The sequence below is a fragment of the Siphateles boraxobius genome, unplaced genomic scaffold, assembly GCF_051911475.1.
Source record: "Siphateles boraxobius isolate OS27281-9 unplaced genomic scaffold, OSU_SipBor_1 18, whole genome shotgun sequence".
In the NCBI taxonomy this organism is placed as follows: domain Eukaryota; kingdom Metazoa; phylum Chordata; class Actinopteri; order Cypriniformes; family Leuciscidae; genus Siphateles; species Siphateles boraxobius.
The window spans coordinates 1,980,905-2,004,930 of record NW_027508788.1 but is presented as its reverse complement, the minus strand read 5'-3'; the positions used below and the strand labels follow the sequence as shown (position 1 = coordinate 2,004,930).

General features: G+C 40.5%; 1 protein-coding gene across 2 annotated transcripts in view; it reads left to right on the top strand.

The window, feature by feature from the left end:
• The window catches only part of unc5da (unc-5 netrin receptor Da), a 258,001-nt gene that overhangs the window by 85,788 nt on the left and 148,187 nt on the right, over positions 1-24,026 (top strand). Inside the window, exon 1 of one of the 2 annotated variants that reach the window (XM_077232810.1) lies at positions 11,620-11,727. The exons of the other annotated variant lie outside the window; for it this stretch is intronic. The gene's annotated coding sequence lies outside the window, so the exon portion shown is untranslated. Of the gene's footprint in view, positions 1-11,619; positions 11,728-24,026 lie in introns of those variants that run through there. 2 annotated transcript variants of the gene reach the window in all.

Sequence of the window (24,026 nt, the reverse complement as noted above, 5' to 3'; positions counted from 1 at the left end):
CAGTGTGCTCTGTTGTGTACTGCACATTTTGGCAAATGCAGTAGGTCATCTGAGTTACTTTGCACAGAAATAGTAAGAGTCATATGTCATTCTGGTAGAAATGTCTGTTTCAGATGACCTTGACCTAAGAGGTCAATATCAAGGGCACCCACTCACCAGTTAGTCATGTGAACATTTTTTTTAAGTCAGAGACGAAGACAAGTTCTACAAAAAAAATTAAAATAAAATTCAGACATTGGAATAACTCTATATGCTATCGAAATTGTGTAGATATATATATATATATTTTTTACAATTATAAACACAATTGTTTATGTTTCAGTTTTTATTTGGAAAATTACTCATGATTTAAATTAGTGAAATTTCACGCAGCTATTTAAAAAAAGTTAAACAAACTAATTATATTGAAGGTACTGTGGGCAATCAATTTAAAAGTATAACTACTATGTGATGACATTTATAGAATATTTTTATAGCATCATTACCCCAGTCTTTAGTGTCACATGATCCTTCAGAAATCATTCTAATATGCTGATTTGGTGCTCAAGAAATATTTATTTTTATCAATTATTATCAATGTTTAAAACAGTGCTGCTTATTATTTTTGTAGAAACAATAATATTTTTCCCCCAGGATTCTTTAATGAGTAGAAAGTTCAAAAGAACAGCAACCGAAATAGGAATCTTTTGTAAAATTATGTCTTTAATGTCATTTTTGAGAAATTGAATGGGTCCTTAATGAATAAAAGTATGAATTTATTTCTAAAAAAAACTTACTGACCTCAAATTTTTTACTCATATTTAGTTGGTTCATTAACCATCTAAAAGAAACATTTTATAAATAAGACAGTGTTTTTGAATATTCCCTTATTCGAGGTTGTGCATCTTTTTCAGTAACAAAAAGTGGAAACGCTTCCTTTTACAGTACGTTAACTCACGTGTACTCACAGTGTACTTACCTAAGAAAGTACTGGGTAATAATGCTTAATTTTACAGTGCGTTAACTTACGTGTACTTACGGTGTACTTACCTAAGAAAGTATTGGGTAATATAAGGTAAGTGCATGGATTAAGGTTAGGGTTAGGGGTAGGTTCAGGGTTAGTACCCAGTTATTGTAATTACTATAATAAGTACATAGTATGCACATGGGGAACAGGACTGTAAAAGGAAGCAATAACCAAAAAGTAGCTTGTTACTAGAAAAGACAGACTATTGAAAAAAGTGTTAGTAACACCGCTGGTGTGTGTGTGGGGTCTAGAATTTGTCCCTGTATGTCACAGGCAGGTCTTTATGGCACCAGGAGATGTAAATCTGTCCTGTAGCCGGGCGCAGGACTGGCAGGACCAGATGAAAATGAAAGGGTGGATTGAAAGATGCAAGAGAGAGGCAGTTCTGCACCTGTGGGCATGATGAAACATGGATGGTTTGAGGCAGAGGGGAGGGATTTAAGGGTCATCAGGCATGGCTGTCTGGCCAGAAAAGATTGTTGAAGAGCAGCACTCTGAAGGGAGATTGATGGAAAGGCCTTCTGTCGTCCATTTCATCCCTGTTGTTTTTTTTCTCATCTTCTCATCAAACAGCCCCAAAGGGCATCAGCATTGAGCCTCAGCTGTGTGAAGGTCAGGCATATACCAAGGGTCCGGCACATCTGTGCTGGATATTCATGCTTGCTCATACGTGAGCCCACACATGCACAGAGCTGTATGGAGGTGCACGTTTGCTCGGCTCGCAGCCTAAAGCAGGTCAGCTCAAATCCGCCTGTCAAAACAAAGCTGTCCAGCATCATCCTCTCTAAGGTCATTCTTCTATGCATGTGTGTTTCCTCTGAGATTTCGCTTGGATAAGGGAGGCGCATCACTGCTCTAAAGCCAGATACCCTGACGCCAAGGTTCATATCACTGACGCATCATTAATAATTGATCCATCTAACTGCAGGCTTGTCGCTCACACTTCCTGTCGGCATCACCCGCTGTGTAGCAATAAGTACCAAAATATTTGTGACAGCTTTTAATATATCAAAAGTGAAATGATTTTTGCATTCCTTCGCATCCATCTTTATTGCTCCCTCCCTCTCTCTCTCTAGCTTACACCCAGTGGATTAATTTAACGAGCTGTCGAATGCTGGTTCTTTGAGGTCCTCGTTAAGGCTGTCATGTAGAATCTCTTCTTGACTGTTGGCTGCCATGACTAATTGACTTATTCCGCAGGCCTAAGTGATACTGAAGGCGCTCATATTTCATCTTGTCCATTCTTTATCCGTGTTTTACTTTTTGGGAGAGGTAGGTGAAGTGTCAGTTGGCAATATGAGCTGATAAGAGCGAGCGATCGCCCTCGGGGCCCCTGAGGCCGGTAGGTAAGGGCATCGAGATGTCTGTGACATCACGTCCTGTGAGCATGGATGCCGCTGCTCTGGATATCTGCATCCTGTCTCACATTGCAGGATTCTATCTCTGTTATCTTCCTCTCTGTACCCCACACATTCACTCATAGCATCCTCCTACAGATTGAGAGCTCTCGTTTTTCTCTTTATCTTTGGGCTGAGTTCATTATCTTTTATCAAGATTAAAGGCCTCCGCTCTTTATCTTTCAATCGCTCCCCCCACACACTCCCGTTTGCATCGAAAAGAGGACTCTGTTCACTCCTGTAATGACTGCATCAATCTGAGTTTGCAGACTATGTCGATAACACACAGGCATTAGCACTATCCACATTTGAGGTTTGTCTGTAATTTCTATATGGGTATGTACTAGGGATGTGCACGAATATTTGAATTTTAACAAAATAAGAGGTATCATACAAAATGCATGTTTTTAATTTAGTACTGTCCTATTTTACATAAAAGATGTTTACATATAATCCACAACACACACACACACACACACACACACACACACTGAATTTATAAAAATTACCCTGTTCAAAAGTTTACTTACATTAAACTTGATTCTTAATACTGTTTGTTGTTACCTGGATGATCCACGGCTGTTTTAAAAAATATATATTTTATTTTTATTTTATTTGTGATGGTTGTTCTTGAGTCCCTTGTTTGTTCTGATCAGTTAAACTGCCCAACGTTCTTCAGAAAAATCCAGCGAATGCTCACACTTGGTGCCGATCCTGGCGAGAAGTGATTCAAACTGAAGCTCTCCATGTTCCGTGTGATTGGCTGTTTGTCCCACGTGACACACTCTCAGGTGCATGAGTTAATCGCAAACTCTGGATTAACCTGAGTTGACATAGAACGTTTATACCGAGTGTTGTGAGCCTGTTGAACCTGGGGCCCGTACCATGATGGTATTTTAACAAACTCAGGGTTAGAGGATTAGTTTCAAGTTGACAAAACCAAACCAATCCAACCAGGCCTTGTTTGTACCATGATGCTGATCATCAACTTTCTCTGTCAACTCAGGCTTTGATCCGGAGTTTAGGAGTTTAAGTGTGACATCAGAGTGAACAGCCAATCAAATGCTTAGAACGAGTAAACCTGCGATTCATTTCTCGCGAGAGAAGCAGCGCGATTCACTTCTCTCTTTTGCAGAATATTACAAGATTGAAAATGAATAATTATTAATAATTAATTATTATTAATTTACACAAACATAAACTGTGCAAAATAATAATTGATAAACTAAAATTGTACATGTGTGATCGAGTAAGGGTATAATAATTACATAAATAATATCTAAATCATACAACATTTTTATTCTAAATAAGCATTAGTAAAAGCCAGACAATTTTGTCTTTAAAAATCATTTGCTATGTACTGACCTTTAATTTGGAGTAGAAACAGGTGCAGTGACATTATCCTATCAGACATGTCACTTTGCTCACAGCTGATTGGTCTAAGTTCAGTTTGCAACCTCTTACCTGGAACATAACCTGCCCCTGACCAGGTTAGCCGTGGAGCGTAAGTTACTATGGTGATGAACACTGCTAAAAGCCGAACCACTTTTATGGTGCATAAAACCCGGGGTTGGAGCAAACTAAACTGAGACATACCTGTTTAGCCACCTAAACCGGCTTCATGGTATAGCCCCCAGATATAAACCAGGTTGTATATATATATATATATATATATATATATATATATACATTTGTCAACTCTAAACCTACTCTGAAACTCAGAGTTTGTGTGAAAGGGACTTTAGAATAATAAATGCTGTGTAATTTATTTCATGTTAACTATTGCTTTATCTGATATTAGAAAGATTTTACAATAAAGTTGAATTTATTAAAGCATTCTGCGCTGATGTTGTTTTTGAGATTTGGTGGTTGAATTTTGATTGGACTTGTCTATTAAATAATGTTGACTCGGTTGTGAAAGATATTATTTTTGCTGTCACCATCTTGATTCCCAAGGACAACACGCTGACTCTTATGATATCTGGAAAGTCGCATTGGATGGAAGCATCTGTGAAGTGCATAAATGTATTTTAGAGTCACACATGGCCTGTATGAATCTGTCTTCTCATTTTCTTTTGTCTTTTTCGACTGTCGTTTCAACTCTATCTGCTTTTCATACCCTGTCATTGGTTATGCTTTAATCAGCGTTATTGACTGCTGTGTTTTTTGATTTAGTTCAGTGCTCTGGGCTGGAGCTGCTGAGTTCTCCTCTCGTCCTTCTTGCCTCGTAACAAGGGAACAAAAAGATCCTCTCAGCAAGCCCCAATCAGCATCAAACTCAATTTTCCTGGGCAAGCTGAGACAGGGCTAACCCTGCCAAGACCAAAGAGAGAGACTGAAAGGGAGCGAGAGAGAGTCCATTTTTTCTCAGCCGCCCCCAAGGGCTGCTTTCTACCTGCTGAAAAAGCAAAGAATGGGAAGTGTAATGTGCCACACGTATACACGCGCACACACATCACCTTTCTTGTGCACGAAAGAGCACTAGTCCTTAGTCGCTGTGCTATTAGACAACTTTTGGGTTCTCGAACATAAAATCTGACAATAAGAGAGAAATATGACAGTCGGGATTGTGAGAAAATCAATAAGCAAGACTTCTGTGAGCTCTGTTTTCTGAGCTCGGGGCAGAGATCATTTTCTCTATACTCGCTAATATATGTATAAAGAGATCATTTCGGTGAGTTAGAAAACCAACAATCTTTTTGTTTCTTAGATCGCTGTAACGCTATAGAAGAAACCCATCCGTCTTCCCGCTTATTGCTCCTTTAGCACCTTGGACAAAAATAGCAGTTTGGTACCTTCTCAGACATATCACAGTTTATGGCCTTTTAACAAGTGAAATATACAGTGATTATTCCAACACTTTGATGCCTTGTTTGATTGGCTGACATCTCCCCTTTTTTCCCCTTTCAGCTCCCCTCTTGGCTTTGACCGACTGCCTATAATTATTTTATTTGTCAGACCTGTAGATCGTTTGCTTTGTTCCGAAACAGGTACTTAATGTGTTACAATGTTGCATTTTGTGCATTCCTGCACCATAAATTTCATCCAAGTCATCATAGAAAGGACAGGAATCCTTCATTTCAGCAGACTCCCCACTTCGACACATTTTGTCACGCAGGGGCGGACTGGACAAAAAGTGGCCCTGAACTCTCTGGCCCACATCAGCTCCCCACATCATAACACATTGGCTCATTAATGTGCGGAATAATTTTTAACACCACTTATAGCATAAAAATATAACACAATACAAGAAACGAGAAATGAACAAAAATGCTATTTAAACGTTTATTTTAATTAACGCAACATATATTAGGTAATATTTGTAAAAAAAAAAAAAGGGAATCTTTACAGCAGAAAACCTTTTGAACCAAAGCTTTGCTTGAATTTTGTTGAGGGTGGAACTGATGTCGGTACAGTGAAGAAAGTATGTGCGCAGGTGCGCAGCACAGTATGTGCGAGCTCTTGCTCGCGCGCTCTAGATTCCGCCAAATGCATAATCAGTTAATTTGAAACATTTCACAGCATCTACCTCTAATGCTTTTTTTTTCACGCGTAACTCTTCAGCTCCACCTTTACTTTTCTTCCCCCTTTCATCCATAGACAATTATTTCTTATTATCTTATCTGCTCAGAGAAATTCGCTGTACCGGATCAATCTGTCTCTTTCTTTGTAAATTAGACGACGTAAAAGAGGGCGTGTTTCAAGATACGCAATGGAGTAGACCAAACTAAACAGGGAGGGAGGGCAAAAACACTCACATGCAAACAAAACACACTTCTTGTCGGCCGCGTTCCGACTCAATCATCCATTTGCGTAGAAAAGAGATGTAATATTATGATTTCCGTCATTTTTGAAATATAGACCTATATATATATATATATATATATATATATATATATATATATATATATATATATATATTTGTGTACCGGGTGGGCCGGCCCACATTGGCCAGCGGCCCACCGGGAAAAGTCCCGGTGCTCCAGATGGCCAGTCCGCCCCTGTCACGGGTTCTTTCATGTTCTTCTGTTGTTACTTTAAAGCAACCGACCAAGGGCGACCCAACATGATAAAACATGTTTGTGTTGTTTTCAGCAGTGATGGAACATGGCTGTAAGTATGGCAAGCCTTCAGGTACACATGTCGAAACAAAACTCAAAGCGGACCGGGATCTCCTTGCTTTCACATATGTGACCAGTCACGGAAACTAGGGACACAAGTCGGTTCTGGGGCATTTTGAGTTATTCATAGATTCTGAGAGTGTAATATCCAAGCTTTCCAACGATGTGTAACATGTGGAAATCTGATAATATTTGGAGAAGTTGTGGCCATTTTAAAGTAGGCACTTAAAAAAGCTCAAAGAGGAGAAAACGAGCTAAAGATTGTGCAGTTCTCACCTGTCTCTGCTGCTGGGGGTGACAATAGGGCTCATTTACATCTCATTTAGATAAGCCATACCCCCTGTAAAGCTCCTCCATGTGCTTTACAGCTATTTTTACACTTCGAATGAGTGCACTTCTGCCGCACTAGGCGAAAAACAATTGTGCTGCCCCTCTATTTGCAACGTACCAGCAACAACACACAAAGACCAATAATGCCATATAGCCTGCATATAACGCGAAACCAGCAACAACACATAAAGACCAATATGCCATATACATATAACGCAAAACCAGCAACAACACACAAAGACCAATATGCCATATAGCCTGCATATAACGCAAAACCAGCAACAACACACAAAGGCCAATATGCCATATACATACAGTATAACGCAAAACCAGCAACAACACACAAAGACCAATATGCCATATACATATAACGCAAAACCAACAACAACAAACAAAGACCAATAAGCCATAGGCCTACATATCTATAGCGCAAATAGTACGCAACGCTCGTGTGCCCAAAATGTCAACAATATTAAAGTTTATGTAGGAGGCAAATGCCTGCTGGCATTTTTCTTTAAGCAGTCATTTCTGCAATTTTCCAAATAATCACATTTCACCTCCTCAAATTACTGTTGCAAATCTCTTTACACCACTTTCTTATGTGCGTATACACACACAAATGAAATGTCCGCAAGCACATTATATCATCAGCAGGTTCAGCATCTTAAATAACGACTAAAGAGCAAATGAAGCTTAACTTACATTTCAGAAACACGCACGGCAGGCTATCATCGCAGCAGCAAAGGTCTAAACTGCATCCTCTATTTCAATTTTCCGTCACATATGAAACAGCCAGCCACCGCTGTCAGCGAGCCGAGCCGCCGTATTGAAGCACTGAGGGCGAGCGCGCTGCGCCCATACCTCCGGTTCAGTTTCCCGAGCCCACGAAGTGCGGCGAAAACATTTTCGGTGTAACTGCCAGACGGTTCATCTCGTCTGCGACAATCTTTGCGGCATCCATCTTCATTGAATTTTGATATCAGAGAGAGCTGGCCAGAGCACAGCATAATAAGTAGCCATGTGGTTGACTTGGAGGGCGGGGGCAAAAGCGCCGGGTTATTCAGTATGGAAATACACACAGACAATGACACGCCACGCCCCTACTGCATGCTAGAATCTCCGAAAACAAGCCGATTTCAACCTCAAAATGTAAGCTTTTAAATATACCAATACTGCTATCTCAAACATGGAGAGGCTTCTTCGTGATTTCAATTAACAGATTCTCCAAAAAATTGAAAATCACCAATTTTGAAAAAAAACTCTTCTTTCTCATTTTGCTCGAATGTTGTGCTGCCGACTTGTGTCCCTGGTTTCTGTGACGGGTCACATATCACTGAGATCATTTGGTTCGTTCACATATACACGCTAAACTGCTCTAAGAGCGTTTGGAGGGTCAAACGAACTAGGTGTGAAACACTTTTAGATAGTGTTGGACCTGGTCTTGGTGACACAAAAGCCCCTTTCACACAGCACATTGATCCTGTAAAATTGCTAGAGTGCCTTCTGTGATGCGGACCTAGTAACATTGCTGGGATCAGTCCCGGAACGCACCGTGTGTGAACAAAAGTCAGGACCAATGGCGTAAGGGGTGCGTCGTAGTGACGATGCACGTGCCATCGCAATGACGTAGTTATCGTCCAACTCTGTTGCTCCTAGGAGAAAGTTTGTGTTCGTCATCAACAAAGAAAGAACGAAAAAATGTCTGTAAACTAGAATGAAACAGAGACCAGGGAGCTCCTTACTAGCCAAGCTGAAGCTGAGATCGTTTGCCACCTTTGTGGAACGGTACGCGATGAGTTAGTGTACGACCGAATCCGGAAAAAAATGCAAACTTCCGCTGTTATAAAAACTCATATAAAGAGGATATTGTACAAAATGCCTACTGTCAACGCCTGATCAAAGATGAGATTGTATCTTTATAGTAGCTCAGATTGTCTAGGAGAGATGAGGAAAATAATTAAATAATTTTTCTTTCCCTTTTTTTCCCTATGAACTTAAATTAGAGATTTCTAAGATGAGTACAGAGAGAGAAGGTCAGAGAAAGTCATGTAGAGTGGATTCTGATTGGAGAGTTGTAGGAAAAATTTACTTTCTTCCTCTACTCAGCTCATTTATCCATTGTATTCCCCCTCTAGACTCCATCCATCCATCTATCGTGGTATAGGCAGGCCAAAGCTGCGCTTCAAAGACACAGTTAAAAGGAATCTCAAGCTTAAACAGATCCCACTAGGCAGCTGGGATCGCCAAGCAAAAAACAGGACTCTTTGGAGAAATCTAATTAGACGGAAGTCGTCATCGGACACGATGGACAGCAATTGAAATTTGAGGGGGAAATCATCTAGTGCAATCTAATATTAATGCTTTCATCGCAATATTGATTTTATAAATTAAACCAAGTATCAGTCCTGCTAAAAAAAAAAGTCAGAGGAGTTTAAAGTGGTCGAGATTTTTGAGCTTTGTAGCTAGTTTGTTGTTGATGATCAGCTTGAACCAAGATTGTCTACCTGGTCTAAAACCAGGTCCAGCTGATCAACCAATATAGACCATTTAAGCTATGGTTACTACTAAGGTGTTATGGAAAGCTGTGGGCCCTAGAGTGGTAACTAGGGCATTGCTATGTGGATGTTAGGTTGTCTTGGTGGTTACATAACATTGCTATGCGGTTTCTAGATTGTATGGACGGTAATAGGGTGTAGCTATGAGGTTGCTAGTGTGTTCTGAATGGTAACAAGGTTTTTTTTATATGCAGTTGTTAAGTTGTCAGGGTGGTTACAAGGCCATTGCGGCTGCTAGGGTGTTTGGGTAGTAACCAAGGTGTTGTTACTAATGCAGATAATAGGGTGATCTAAGTGGTTACTAGGACATTGCTATGCAGTTGCTAGAATGTCTGGGTGATTACTAGGGAGTTAGTGTGTTTTAGGTTGCTTACTGAGGCAAGTCAAAATAGCCCACATCCAAGTCTCAGTGAAACTCTGGTCTCTAGATAGGGCTCTGGGCCATTTTTTTGGACATGGTCTTTTTTTTCTTTTTTTTTGCACAATTTATCGCCCACCAGGAAATATTTGGGAGTTTGATTATTTCAGAAAGTAATAGCACACCTCTCCTAAACAAGCCACACAAATTGAGGTATAATTTATGCCCACAGCACATAAGGGATTTAGAGCAAACCCCCTATGAGAAATAATAATAGTGATGCTTCAAGCTTCCCATCCTAAGCAGGTTTTGGCTGGATTTTCCAACAGGGAATATTTATATAATGCATGGATTTCATTTTTAGACTTCAGCACATTTTGGCATCTAAAACAAATTAAGTGTATACAGTATATATATATATATATATATATATATATATATATATATATATATATATATATATATATAATTTGCTCATTTGATAGCAGAGGTGTGAAATCAGTCTGTGAAATGTGAAAGTTAGCATATCATAGCTGCATATATTTCAGACACACTGCCTGCATTCAAATCAAGCATGTGTATTCAATGTGCGGTTTGTGCGGTTGCATTGGCTGGCTGCGGCACTGGGATCTCTTTTGAGCAAGAGAGACACACAGACACAAAGATGGAGAGAAATTTGTGCATCCCTTTAGCCGAATGTAAAAAGCTATCTCTGGATAAATGTAGCGTGTATTGAATGATGTAGGGAGGGTTGGCATCATTGTTACTTAGACCACAAGGAGAGCCTGTGTGCTAGATGTGCGAGTTTGTGTGTGGGCTGACGGACTGATGCAGTATTCTCTTGCCTTGTAAAGGATTGCTCTCTCTCGCATGTTGACAGTAAACCTGGCAGTTCATTAATCCTGCCAAATCCCCCTCAAACTTACTGAAGTGTGGATTCTATTTCCACATTTCCCATTAGCCTCTCTTTGTGGATTAAACAGAGCCCTTTCAGAGAGAGCAGCCTAGACCCGGCCCAAAACCGGCTCATATAATTGGGTTGTAATGGATTTCCTAGCACTGTCGCATCCTCAATTTGGTCAGATCCATGGAACAAAAATATCCCCTCGTAAAAAATATTTAGTTTTACACTGTTGGCGTCTTACCATAAACCAGAATTATTCAGTGAGAAGGGTGCACCCTTAAAGGGAAAGTTCACCCAAAAAATGAAAACGCTGTCAGTATTTTACTACTTTCATGTTGCTCCAAACCTGGTTTGGACTACTTTCTCTTTCTCTTTCTCTTTCTCTTTCTCTTTCTCTTTCTCTTTCTCTTTCTCTTTCTCTAAAGAACCTGTGTCTCTTATAGAACTGTTTTGTTTGTTTATTTTATTTTTTTAATTTTTTAATTTGCTTGCTTGCTTGCTTGCGTGAGGAAAAAAAATGTATGTCATTATTAACTGAGAATATTCTTTGAGGTTCCACCCATGAACAGTAGCCATGTTTGAATCTTTCCTTTTAATTTTATGTAAAAATGTGTTTAGAATGACAGTTTTCATCTTCTGGTCTCTCTCAACCACAAAATCCGGCTGTTCTCTCCTTCTCACCCTGTGTGATTTTTATTCTCCAGCTGTAAGTTGGTACAAGAGGAAGGTGACAGGGCGCTAGATGAAACATGTCATGTGTCTCGCAGCCTTTGGGCATGGCTGTGTGTGTGTGTGTGTGTGTGTGTGTGTGTGTGTGTGTGTGTGTGTGTGTGTGTGTGTGTGTGTGTGTGTGTGTGTGTGTGTGTGTGTGTGTGTGTGTGTGTGCGTGTGCGCGTGTGTCATGGGCGTGACTATGGTCTTCATTGGGATTCCGGGCCTGTCTGCAGGCTAAACTCTCTTTCGGAGCATATGCCGGAACACGTGTTTTCACAGGAAATATTCGCACCTCTGCAAAATGCTGCTAACAGTGGTGCAAAAACGCCACATCTGTCAGGGGTGAGTTTTCGAGTTTCTCCCACCAAATCTTTATTTTTCTCCCTCTGATAGATGTAGATGTAGTTGTTGTCTGATGATAAATGATGAACTTTCAGGCTCATATCACTCCCCCAACCATTTTATGTCTCTAGGTGTAATGTTAGCATAACCCTATGACAAGAGAGCTATCAAGGTTACAGTCTCCTTTTAGAGTTATGAGAGATTCTCCTGGGTGTTCACTAGCTGTGCTGAGTCTGGTTAACCATTGAACTTAAGCTCTTGAGGGAAGCTAGGCTTTTCACACAGACAGATTGTTCAACAACTTTTCACAGGTTGCCGGTATATGTGTTCTGAAATTAGGCATAGTCCCCAGGTTTTTTTGTTTTTGTTTTTTTTAATAAATTAAATTTAAATTCATGTCCCAACTACACTTTTTCCTGCTTTTTCCTAAACATATTACATAACATCAAAAAGTATATTTACATTAACAATGTTATTAATTGTTCTATTTATCAAAACCAAACATAAATATCATCAAGTTAGTGTTTTCAAACATTTTTACATTTATTCCAAGAATAATAACTAAAGGCAGTAATAATTTAAACAACATATTTTATTAGTGAACTGATGTTCAACTGTTCTTTTTAAAAGCCAACTTATTTTTGTATCATCAGTCATCAAGCTCGGTAAACACTGATCAAAGACACGAATATGTACCTTTTACACAAAGCTGATTGCTCGCTAAAAAACAACAACACACATTTATCACATATTTTCAAGCCCTTTCAAGTTTGATTTTGACGTGATGTAAAGCAGTGATCTAAGTGGCTGAGTTGTTTACTTACTTTTTTAGTCTTCCCATTAACGCCATCATTTTGTTCATTCAGACTGATTTGAGAATGCGCACGGAAATGAGGCGGGATTTATTGCACGAACCAATAGTATCCAATCATAACCAATCATAGCCAATCATAGCGCAAGGAGGCAATGATTGCAATGTTGTATCGTATTCCATCAAGAAGCAAAGTCAAAAGTGATAACAGGGTGTTTGGTTTGTTCTATGCGTAGCCTATGCGTCTATTCTTGGCATATGGTTAGACGTCTATCACATTTTGACAGCCCAAATTTTGCCCTGTTTTAGCCTAGACGTTACAGCTGTGTTTGGACTGCTATTAAACGTCTTTTAAACTCAAAATTGCTTGCTGTTCCCTGTGGTGCCACTAACATTGTATGTCACTCTTGTGAGCAATATCCAGAAAATCATCTCCTGATATCTCCCAGGGCTCTGATAGGTTCCTGGCCTAACGAGTCTGCCAAACACCACCTCGTTAACACTCCTGAGGGTGATGGGCCATGCCTAATAAGCTCGTAAAGTAACGAGCTGCTAAATTGTGTATGCTTGTTTGTGTTCATTTTGGTGTCGGCATTAAAAAGGCCCACGTGTGTATACTGAGCGACAGAGGTGAAATTGCATTAATGGAGACCACGGGCTTGTGAATGTGATGGGGCGTAAGAAGTCAATGTGGAGGTGTTTGCAAGAAAAAAAAAATTTGTCCTTATAACCAGCATCATTGCCAAATGTCTTTTGCTTATTGAGCGTCTGAAGGGGTGCATTTTAATGCCTGCCTTCACAACATTTACGGATGCTTGGTTATTTATGTGTGTGTGTAAACGTCTGGACTTGCCGTAGGACAGACTGTAAGTTGATCTCTTATTTGCGGTCGTTACCTGCCTGAATGCTGCTCAGTCACGCTTGACTGCACGTATTGTGTCTCTGTTTGTGCATAAGTGTGTTCCTGTTGGTGTATGTGGTTGGCTCTGTTCCTCAGAGGTCAGTGTGTTTATTAGTGTGGCTCTTTTCCTTTAGCTCAATGATCCGCCTCAGACCCCATTCGGATGGGATTTAAATGTGTCCACATTTTCTGAATCTGTCCAAATTTCCCCTTTTTATGACCTCACAAAGAGATCGCCAAAGTTCTATTCCGCTCTACTGCGCTAAGAGACCATGCTACTCCTTCTGGTCAAGAATATCCTCAAGCACAGCACATATCTGAACAACAGCCTGTTTTCACTTTCTTCCAAGTTTGATACACAGACTTAGTATTGTTTATAACAATATCTATACTGGTACCTCTAGTAAATGTCTATTAAAATTTTTTGTGATTGCTGGGAAAAAAATTAACAATGGGTAAATTGCTGACACTCTATCAAGATATGTTCCAAGTTTAGTAGTTTAGTCGTGATGCCTCCATAATCTGGAATCTTTTATTTCAAGATCAGTCCACTCATCCCTACGTTCATCTTGCGTATCTTCCGTTAGTGGAAAATGGCCCTGATATTCTCCCTCAGAAAGACTCTTTATATGATATGCTGAGAATGGGTCTCTCTCCATGCAAAGTCATTAATTTTGCCTTTCTGTTTAGGATTAGATCAATTTAGATCCAATTTGGCTGTCCCTTGGTCCCAGAGTGCAGGGGGGCTCAGAGCTGGAGCTAATTCACTCTTGCTGTACTCAGAGACCTGTGCAAATGAAGTGAGAACATTATGATGAATGATCCCTCTTATGGCAGCTACATTAAAGCAGCATTAACTAGCATTTCGTCCAAACCCCCTGCACACAGCAGAAGCTAACTGCCTGCCTTCGTCATTTATTTGTTCTGCGCCATCTTTTGAAACCCTGTTTTTATTAAAAGGAAATGTTAGGATTCGTCGAAGGTCTCTTTCTCCATCTCCGTATTCGTTCTCTCCCGCCCCTTGCCCTTTTTTTGCCCCTCACCCTTCTATCCCTGTGAGATTTAAAAAGAGAGAGAGCTTTGAAGGATAGAAATGAGCTGCTCTTCTCTTCTGGGCTCCCTGATTGCGAGCTGGTCATTACCATATGATTATTAGTGATGGACTATTGGCCTCCCAGATATTCCATTATGAATCAGCTCTCTGGGAGCTCATTAGAGCCCTGCGTTTGGGCAGCATCGGTGAGACCTGTTCCTACTAGGAGCTGTCTCAATCAGACCCGAGCATGTGGCTTTTAATAAGAGTCCTGAACCACATGTAGGGACCCGAAGTCACAGGGTGGATAAATAAAACGAAATAGAAAGGTTATAGAAGTATCATATCTCATGAGGTGGAATTTCTCACCAACAGGATTCAGGTCTTTCATCTTTGGATTAGGATTTGTTCAGTTTTCATGATTGTGACAAAGAAAATAAGACAATGTTTGACCTTGTTGACAGAAAATGATGGACATAAAGTGCAAATGCTTGCAATGAACAAATAATGTTAATAGCAAAAATATATACACACTACCGTTCAAAAGTTTGTGGTCAGTACGTTGTTTCTTTTTTTAAAGAAAGTAAATAATTTTTTTCAACAAGGACAAATAACATTAATCAAAAGTGACAGTAAAGACATTTATAATGTTACAAAGTATTTCTATTTCAAATAAATGTGGTTCTTTTGAACTTTCTATTCAAAGAATGCTGAAATTCAATGTATCACAGTTAACAAAAAAATATTAATATAGTTTTCAACATTGATAACAAGAAGAAATATTTGATGTGCACCACATCATCATATTAGAAGGATTTCTGAAGGATCATTCAGCACTGGAGATATTATAAAGATTTTACATTTTATACATTTTTACCGTATGTTTATTATAATTCTTACCAAGGCTACACAAATACAGTAGAGTACTATACAGTAAAGTTGTTTAATAACAGTATAGGACAGTAAAGTTATTTGTACATATTCATATTTAGCAGTAGTAATTACAAATAGATACATTTATTATGCTTTTATGTTTGCAACTATTACATATCTTGTCCGATATCTCAAGAATATGTGCCTGTGTTATTAGAATTACCATCACTCCATTTTCTTTTCAGTTGTTGCACTTTTGCTGTTTTGCCACTCTCTTCCTGGCCTGCTGTTGTTGATGGTGTTTGTTATTCAAAGGCAGGTGCATCCATCATCAAAATGCAATTTAATTTTTCTTGTGCACTGATACTCCCTGCATCTCTCCTGTTCTCTGTGGTGTTGATAAAGTTGCTGACTTCTGCCTATCCTCTAGATGAGATCGATATCTGTTTGTTTACGGTTATAATAACACTGCTGGCCTCTACCCACAATGCCTGTTTTAGTCAAGGATTTCCGTGCATACCATTTTAGCAGTTTAGCATTGTGGGGCCGTGCGGGCATTTTGAGGGAAGAACTTTGTTCTATGTCACTTTAGTGCTACTGGTGCAACTGTAAATATAACTGTTATTCTTTGTATTGCATTGTTTCGTACCATCACAGGTCTTGCATTTGTTCAGCTTGAGTGGAATCAACTCCGGCGGGTGACCTTGTAATCGCACGACCTCAGATAAACAGAATTTGTCAATGCTGTCAGCCAGTCATGACAAAGCCTGGCAACTTCACACAAGCCCCATAGTGGCTGCCATGTGTGATGTCTGATTCAATAGGCTGCATGATCATTTGGAAATGTCTTTTAAGGTGTCAGATACTTGTGACTGTACAAAAGGTCGTTCAAGAGGCAGGCCCTGTTCCAAAATCAAATCACTGAGAGTGCTTCTGAAATAACTAAGGGTGCCCTAGTAATGTGCAGATTTCTAACTTTTCTAGATGTCGGCAACGGCTCCACCATAGCAGTGTACAGTGAGGCATTTAAGATTATTTACAAGTCATTACTTTACAAATAATTGGAATAGAATTTAATTTCAATTTCAATAGAATATTTTTCTATTAATGTACTATTCTGCATAGCGGAATGCATCCTGGCCATAAATTTAGGTAGGGCAGATTCTGGGTCTTAGCGCTAGTTTATGATAAGCATTTTGTAAGCTTTATATTCTAATCGCTGAACACATCAGACACACTTATGTCAGAATTCTAATGTCCTTGCGTTATTCATCCTGAGGGTGGCGCTCTAATGATGATTGACAGACTTTAGTATAAACGACAAAAGCATAGAATGCCATCTTAAAATTGCCGTAATGTAGTATTTATTGCGTCCGAATGTTGTTTTAGAATATTGCAAGTTAGGAGTTCCAGTGAGGAGAAAAGGTCATAAAACAAACACAACAGAACTATATATAAAAGCTATTCACATGATCACGTTTAAACTAAAGGGTTGATACTCTAATTAATTTGATACACTACTCCACATAGGAAGAACAGACATGCCAACTAGTTACTTACCTGATCCAGACACATATCTGAAGCAGACTGATATCATCTTGGTCTGGAGCGAGGTTTAGCCTACGCAAAGTAATGTCACGTGAAAATAAGCAGGGCAGCCTAAAATCTGCCCCAATGGCTTTCTATGAGAGTGCGCTGCAGTTCAATTTTTTCACGACAGATTTAAATTGGAAATTTGTTGGGCGCTGAAGAGCTAGGGAGGGCTCTGAGACAGGCTGTCCCCCTAGTATCATGAATTCATGCCTGCCGAATCCAGGCGGGCTAAATTTTAATATATCCTGTTTACTTTATGACTTAAAATAGTCTAGAAAATCCGAAAAATATTTGTTTACGCTTTGATTGTTAGTGAGAGGTTTCGCAAGCATGCATAACTCAGCACTGAATGAGCTCTGGCTTTTTGAGCGGTGAGTGGATTCTGACTAACTTAAACACCTCTGATTAGCCATTGTGTGCAAGAGATCAACAACTATGTCTGTGATTGGCTACATTGCTCACCACTACAAAAACATGTTGAAAAATAGACACATTTGATGTTCTCTAGAACGCAAATACAAAAATGCACGGGAGAGTTTGCCAAATCTGTTTCGCCAATATATTATTACAGTATCAACTGAGGATGCTCTTGCTTGAGTTTGAGGGTACTGTAGAACCAGGCAGGACTGGTAGAGGACTGAAAAGGAAATAAAGGTGAGGGAGGAAAAGAGGAGAGAGGGAGAAATAAATCAACCACGACGTCGACGTCTGGCACGGATTTCCCAACCTTTAAAACCAGTCATCCATGTTTAACAGGTGTGGGTGCGTGTGTCACAGAACTGCCCTTCATTCGATCCTTCCTGGTTATATAGTGTGTTCTCGGTGTTGGGTCCCTGCATCGATTTCCCCATCAGCTGACGTGTTTATTGTTTCAGGGCAGGAGTACTGTCAATAAACCATAAAAGATTGGAAAAAAATAGGGTGCAATGGAAAACATAAAGGACATTGTAAAATAAAAACCTCAAGATTGAGTGGCAAAATGGCCAGTACCGACCACGACCCTCGCCATTGTTTGTTTTTCACTAGGCAAAGCAGAGGATATTAGCACTTGAGGAATAGGGCCAGACTTCATCACCTCTTCCCAGGAAGGCGGGCACTACATCAAGCTCCTATTGCATGCTCGTCCAGTCCGGCCGGCCCGGTAAAATCATGTTTACCCAGCAGAAAATAACACTAGCGTCGGTTAACAGCCTGTTTGTCACCAGCATGTCGCTGTAGCAGGCGAGAGGGCAGCGTTTGCCATACATTCTTCGTAATTGTCCTCAAAATGATGGCTGTTGGCCATTCCACTGTTGCGGTGACAGGGAACAATTCAGAAAAGAGGAAGGGCGAGGGGAAAATTTCTTTCCGCTTTCTTTTTTCTTGCCTGTCTTTTGATTATAGCCATCCCTTATTAAAGTGCCAGGCTGTGAGTTGTAGAAATATATCAACCCTATTGAAATTAGCTGCAGGTCTAAGATCTATTTTTTTTCCTGCCACCCTCCAACCTGGCTGATGGTGGAGCAGATGAATCAGCAGCATGGGCTCTTAAGAGACGCCAGGCTCAGACTAGAGCAGGGGAGATGGGTGACAGAGGAATCTGCTACACCATTAATTACAGTAATGGTGATGCAGCAGGCGGGAAAAACGGCTCAGTGTTTAATGAGCTCCGTGAATAAAACTCACTCTCAGTGTCGTGTGCCCAATAAACAATGAGTCCAAGAGAAATCTGGCGATCAAATTCCTGCAACAAAGTGGTTGTAAACTTGATGTAGGTGACTCAATGAATGCGTGTGCACCAATAATGTGATATATTTCCAATAATCAGAGTAAGGACTGATTCTCTTAGTTCATTCTTTAAGAATTGAGGTTATTTTTACTGCTGTTATTTAAAAACCCCAATGCACAGCACAAATTATGTACTCTCATACAGTAGTTTCCTGGTTCTTTGGTATCTGGCTATAGTCATTTTATTTCTGTGATGTGCTTAAAAATGTCTCAATTTCAGTGTTTTCAACCATCATACTGCATAACCATCATACCATCATAAGTCAATAATTTAACTTATTCAAGGTATGCGCATACACTCTAAAACATGCTGGGTTGTTTCAGTGTTTGGGTCAAATATGAACAAACTCAACAGTTAGGTTTACAATTTAATAAAAAAATAAAAAATTAAACCAACAGTTGGGTTTGTCCATATTTGACCCAAACATGGGTTGAAACAACCCAGCATTTTTTTAGAGTGTATTGAAAAATGTCAAATGGTGTGGATCCTCAATATCTTTTTTTTCTTTTTTTAAATATTAAAAAACGTGTTACATTCTTTTAGAGTAATTAAACAGACTTTTTCTTGAAAATAGCATACATTTTTTTCTAAAGCATATAAAACCAACATGGACAAATGTTCTTTTTTTAATCTAGATTTTTTTTTAACAACCATATGTCATTGACCCATATGTCAACCATATGTCATATGTATGTTTTAGAGTAAAATTGTTAAATAAACACTCATCCCTCTTCTCATTCAGTAGTATCATCCACCCTCTGTAATTGCAGCAGCAGATCTCACAACCAGCTCTGTGAAATATAAATGATTGCTATGAAAGTTTAATTAACTTTATGTAAGCTTTTCCTCCACTGGAGACCTTGGTTAATATTCTAAGATCGGAAATGCGTGACCTTGCAATGTATGTGTTTTACCTAACTAATTTCATCAAGGAGACTGGATACTACTGTTAGTGCTCGGAATAACCAATAGCTCTGATTGGCTTTAAAGATCCTTCTAGATAAATTGCTGCATTTCGTAGGACGAAGATTTTGTTGGATTATGATGTCACAGATCATTGACCCTGAACATTGGCTTAGACCTGATGCTGGCTCAAATATTAATGTCCCACCATGCATTGCTTCTCAAATCAGTATAGTCAATAGTAAATGCATCTTGATGGCTTTCTGCTGTTTTGGCAGATACTAATGAGGAGTGGAAGAAAAAAAAAACTATTGATGTACTGTGTAAGTACAGCACAGAGCAAGAGTAAAATTTAATCCTGCTCACTTTAGAGAGTACATTGGAGCAAATGTGATGAACTTAAAGTTCGCATATAAATATAACAAGACATTAATTATATTTATTTTTTTTCAGAGCATATGCTGTAGGATGTTTAACAACTTGACCTACTCTTGATTTGCAGTGTGCATAAAAAGTGAAACATGAAAATGAGCTTAGTACTTTAAATCTTGAAATGAATTTAGCACAGTGTACATAGCTAATTAAGACATTAGATTGGTTGACTTTTGCAATCAGTCTTTAACCTTTGTAATAAATTTAGAAACATGGGGACAAAAAAGAGAACAAGGAATTAATTTGCTCTTAGATGTGAAACTAGCCTGTGAAGAGTATAATGCCATTATGGTATTGCTTGAAAGTCATAATTTAAGCCTTCTTATGCTTAGACTTCTTAAGATGCGTCAGACTGAGATATAATCTGCATTAAGACTCTCATTGAAGTCAGTCAGCTGTTTTCTACTGCAGACTTTTTTAATTTTAACTTGATTTAACTTGACCTTTCAATTGAGTTGACCTGAACGTCGATCCTACAATGAACGTTCTGGGTTCAAAATAAGTTAAGTTTTATTAAGAGTATCTCTCATGTGCACAGTAATGTACTTGTGGATGTTTGTGCAACATTCATATTCGTTACCTGCCTCTTCCCTGACTGTCTTCAAAGAAATGGCAAAAAGTTATCTGTATACTTAATCTGTTGATTGAGCTTCAAGCTTCAAACTTGGTAATTCACCCAAAAATGAAAACTCTGCCATCAATTTCTCTCACATTCATGTTGTTTCAAACATGTATGACTTTTTCTTCTTTGGACCCCCTTTTGACCACATAATGAAAGCTAATGGGGTCCAAAACCAGCCCATTGACTTTCATTGTATGGAACTTGTATTTGGCTCAGAACATTTCTTTAACAAGCTTTGTATCTGTTTCAGGTGTTATTTTTTGCCTGCATTGACTGCATGTAAAAGTTTGGCCCATGAGGTGTTTGAAAACTCAAGTGTTGCACATCAATCATAACTTCTTAACCACAAACCTTCCTTTCAGTCACAGCAGAGGCATTTTGATGGTTTCTTTACCACTGTAAAAATGCAGGGAAAACATTTCTCACTGAAGATGACACAATCCTGTGGCTGTCATCCAGCGCTGAATGAACCGATCTATTTTGATTGTGAACTTTGGCCATTTGCAGCATTCTCCATTGTAAATACTGTTAATCTAAATAGCAATGAATCAATTCCCACACCATTTCTCTCTCTCCATTCACTGGCAAGCTTCATCCCACACTGAGCCAGAGGATTGGTTCTTTCTCAACATGAATGGCACCATGGCAATGACTCGTCAGTTAACCATTCAATTGTATTCTCAAAGCTTCACTGAATAACAATTATCCCAGAGTGTTTGATGACTGTTGCCCACCGCAAACCCCCCCGCCCCCTTTTTTTGTTTTTTTGGAATTACTTTTTAACGACCAGAAAATTGAATTTGTGAGTAACCCGTATCCCAGAGTGCAGTCCAATTTTCCATCAAGCTATATGAAATACTGAATATTTTGATACACAGCGTCTCTACCAAGTATTTCATGGTTATCAGCTGCAGTTTCTGTGAAAATTACCAATGACTCCCCAGCGATTAGCACAGTCAATGTATACTTCAGAAGTTCAAAAGTAATTTCACTACTTACACAGCCACTGTAACTAATAGCCTGCTGCCTTCAATTAATGGCGACCTCTGATTGCGTTTGAAAGTTTGTGACACATCACTCTTTTCCTCACTCCCACACACTGCTGGATGTCTTCTGGAGCTCATGCTTGTGCTAAACTTACTGCTGCTTCAATTACTCCTACGACTGTTGGGAATCCACAAACACGGACTTGTTTAATTCTGGGTGTGGGTGTGTTTTTGATGTGCATTTCTCAATTTTGTTTTGTAGAAAAATCTTAGTTCTCTTACGAGAATATCTCTCGTACTGCGTAATATCTTACGCTATGGGGAAAACCTCTTTTCCACGAGATATTGAAGCCAAAAATTATCCTTTAATTTTGATTAATGTAAAACGCTGTGCGGCAGCGTGTAAACATAGGCAAGACGGCTCGCGCGCCTATTGGCTGCCCTGCGGCAACAGCAGCAAGCCTATCGAGAGAGGCCCTGCGTGATGTGATATCCAATGGGGGTGCTTCGCGCCCATTTCGCCGCGTCCCGCCAGAATAGGCGTGGCCTTGGCCTATAAATACGCTCGACAGGCTGATACAAACTGATTTTCATCTCTTCAGCGAAGCACTACTGCATCGCTGGATCCGGAGTGAGAAGCCGCGCCGTCTGATAGTAAGCCTTCTGCGGGACGAGCCTTCGAGCCTAAAGCTGCTGGCCTTCACCTCGCCGCCTTCAGCCGCCGTACCTGCTACGCTTTCCGGCGTTAATATCCTTTTTCACTGCTAGAGTGTGTGTTCGCCGTCGCGACTCACACTCTCTCTCTCTCTCTCTCTTTATCTAAAAGAGCACCGTCTTTTTGAAGACGCTTCGTTCCTGTGGAACTATTGCCATGGTGACTCTGAGGACTTGCCTGGCATTTTTTCTCCGAGTCTGCACTCCCTCCCGCTGTAGTGCCGCGCTGCAAAGCGCCGTATTCAGCGGGTCCTCGAGCCTTCTCCAGCCCGTGAAAGCTCGCTGGTTCGGCCGCCAGCTTCACCAGCTTCAATCGAGTCGCTCTCTGACGGACAGCGGCCGCCACGCGCCGCCGCTTCCGCCATTAGTGACGACAAGATAGCTGCATCAGTAGAGGAGGCCAGCTATTGCCATGGTGAGTGAGACTCCTGCCTGCTGTAGTGCCGCGCCGCAAAGCGCCGTACTCAGCGGGTCCCCGATCCTTCTCCAGCCGTGAAAGCTCGCCGGTTCGCCCGCCAGCTTCACCAGCTTCAATCGAGTCGCTCACTGACGGACAACGGCCGCCGCGCGCCGCCGCTTCCGCCATTAATGACGACGAGATAGCTGCATCTGTAGAGGAGGCCAGCTGCTATATCCCCCGTTGGACAGTGAGGATTGGGCGAGCTCTGTGGATCTCCCCCTTCTGCCCGCGAGTCGTCAGGGAAACGGGCCAGCATCAAAACCGCGGCTAGCTTTCTTTACGTTATAAGAAAGCTACCCCGCCCCCGCCCCCCGTGGGCATGCGTCACCGGCGAAATGAGGAAAGAGTGTATTTTTAGTCCCGCCGAGGCTGGACCAATCTCCATTTCTCAAACATTTCTCAGCTCCTCTTAGTTTGAGCGGCTGAAAATGTCAATATTGCAGCAATGAGCCTGTTGTATAACACGCACGCCTGCAAACAAACGCCAACACACACAAAACTGTGATGACGCTCTATTATGTGGTCAAGCTATTTAAAGCGTTTGTCGTTTCCCCCTGTGGCTCAGTGGCGAAACCTACAGCCATCGCATGGGAGAGCCGTGTTCAATCCCAGCTCTCGCAGCAGATAAAATTTAGTCTCGCCGCGGCCAGACTTGCACTGATACTTTTCGCTCGTTCAGTTCCAAGAAAATGTGACTGTTCCAGTGTATTTTGCAGTAAACAAGCCGGTACCATGGCCCGCTTGCCTGCACACAAATGCCGTTTCCACGGCGACCCAGAAAAATCATATAAGCAATGTATTTTCTGGTATTCCGGCCACAGCCGATGGTGTTATGAGTGTAATAAAAATGCCCACAGCCCAGTGTTCATTTCTACACACAAACACAACCCGCCACAGTGCAGGGCTCGCACATATGTAATCGAATCATGTCAATTGTTGCATTAAATGTAGTGAATGTGCCCACAACCCAATGCCCACAAACAATACACACTGCATGTGTCACGTTTTCTGTAAAACGAAACCAACACACATACAATCAGCTAAGACCCTTGTGTTTAACTTAAACACCCTTGTGTTTAAGTCTCGCCTCGGCCAGACTCCACCGAAACCTCTCGGTCGTTCAGTTCCAAACAATGTGACTGTTCCAGTGTATTTCGCAGTAAACAAGCCGGTACCACAGCCCGCTTGCCTGCACATTAACGC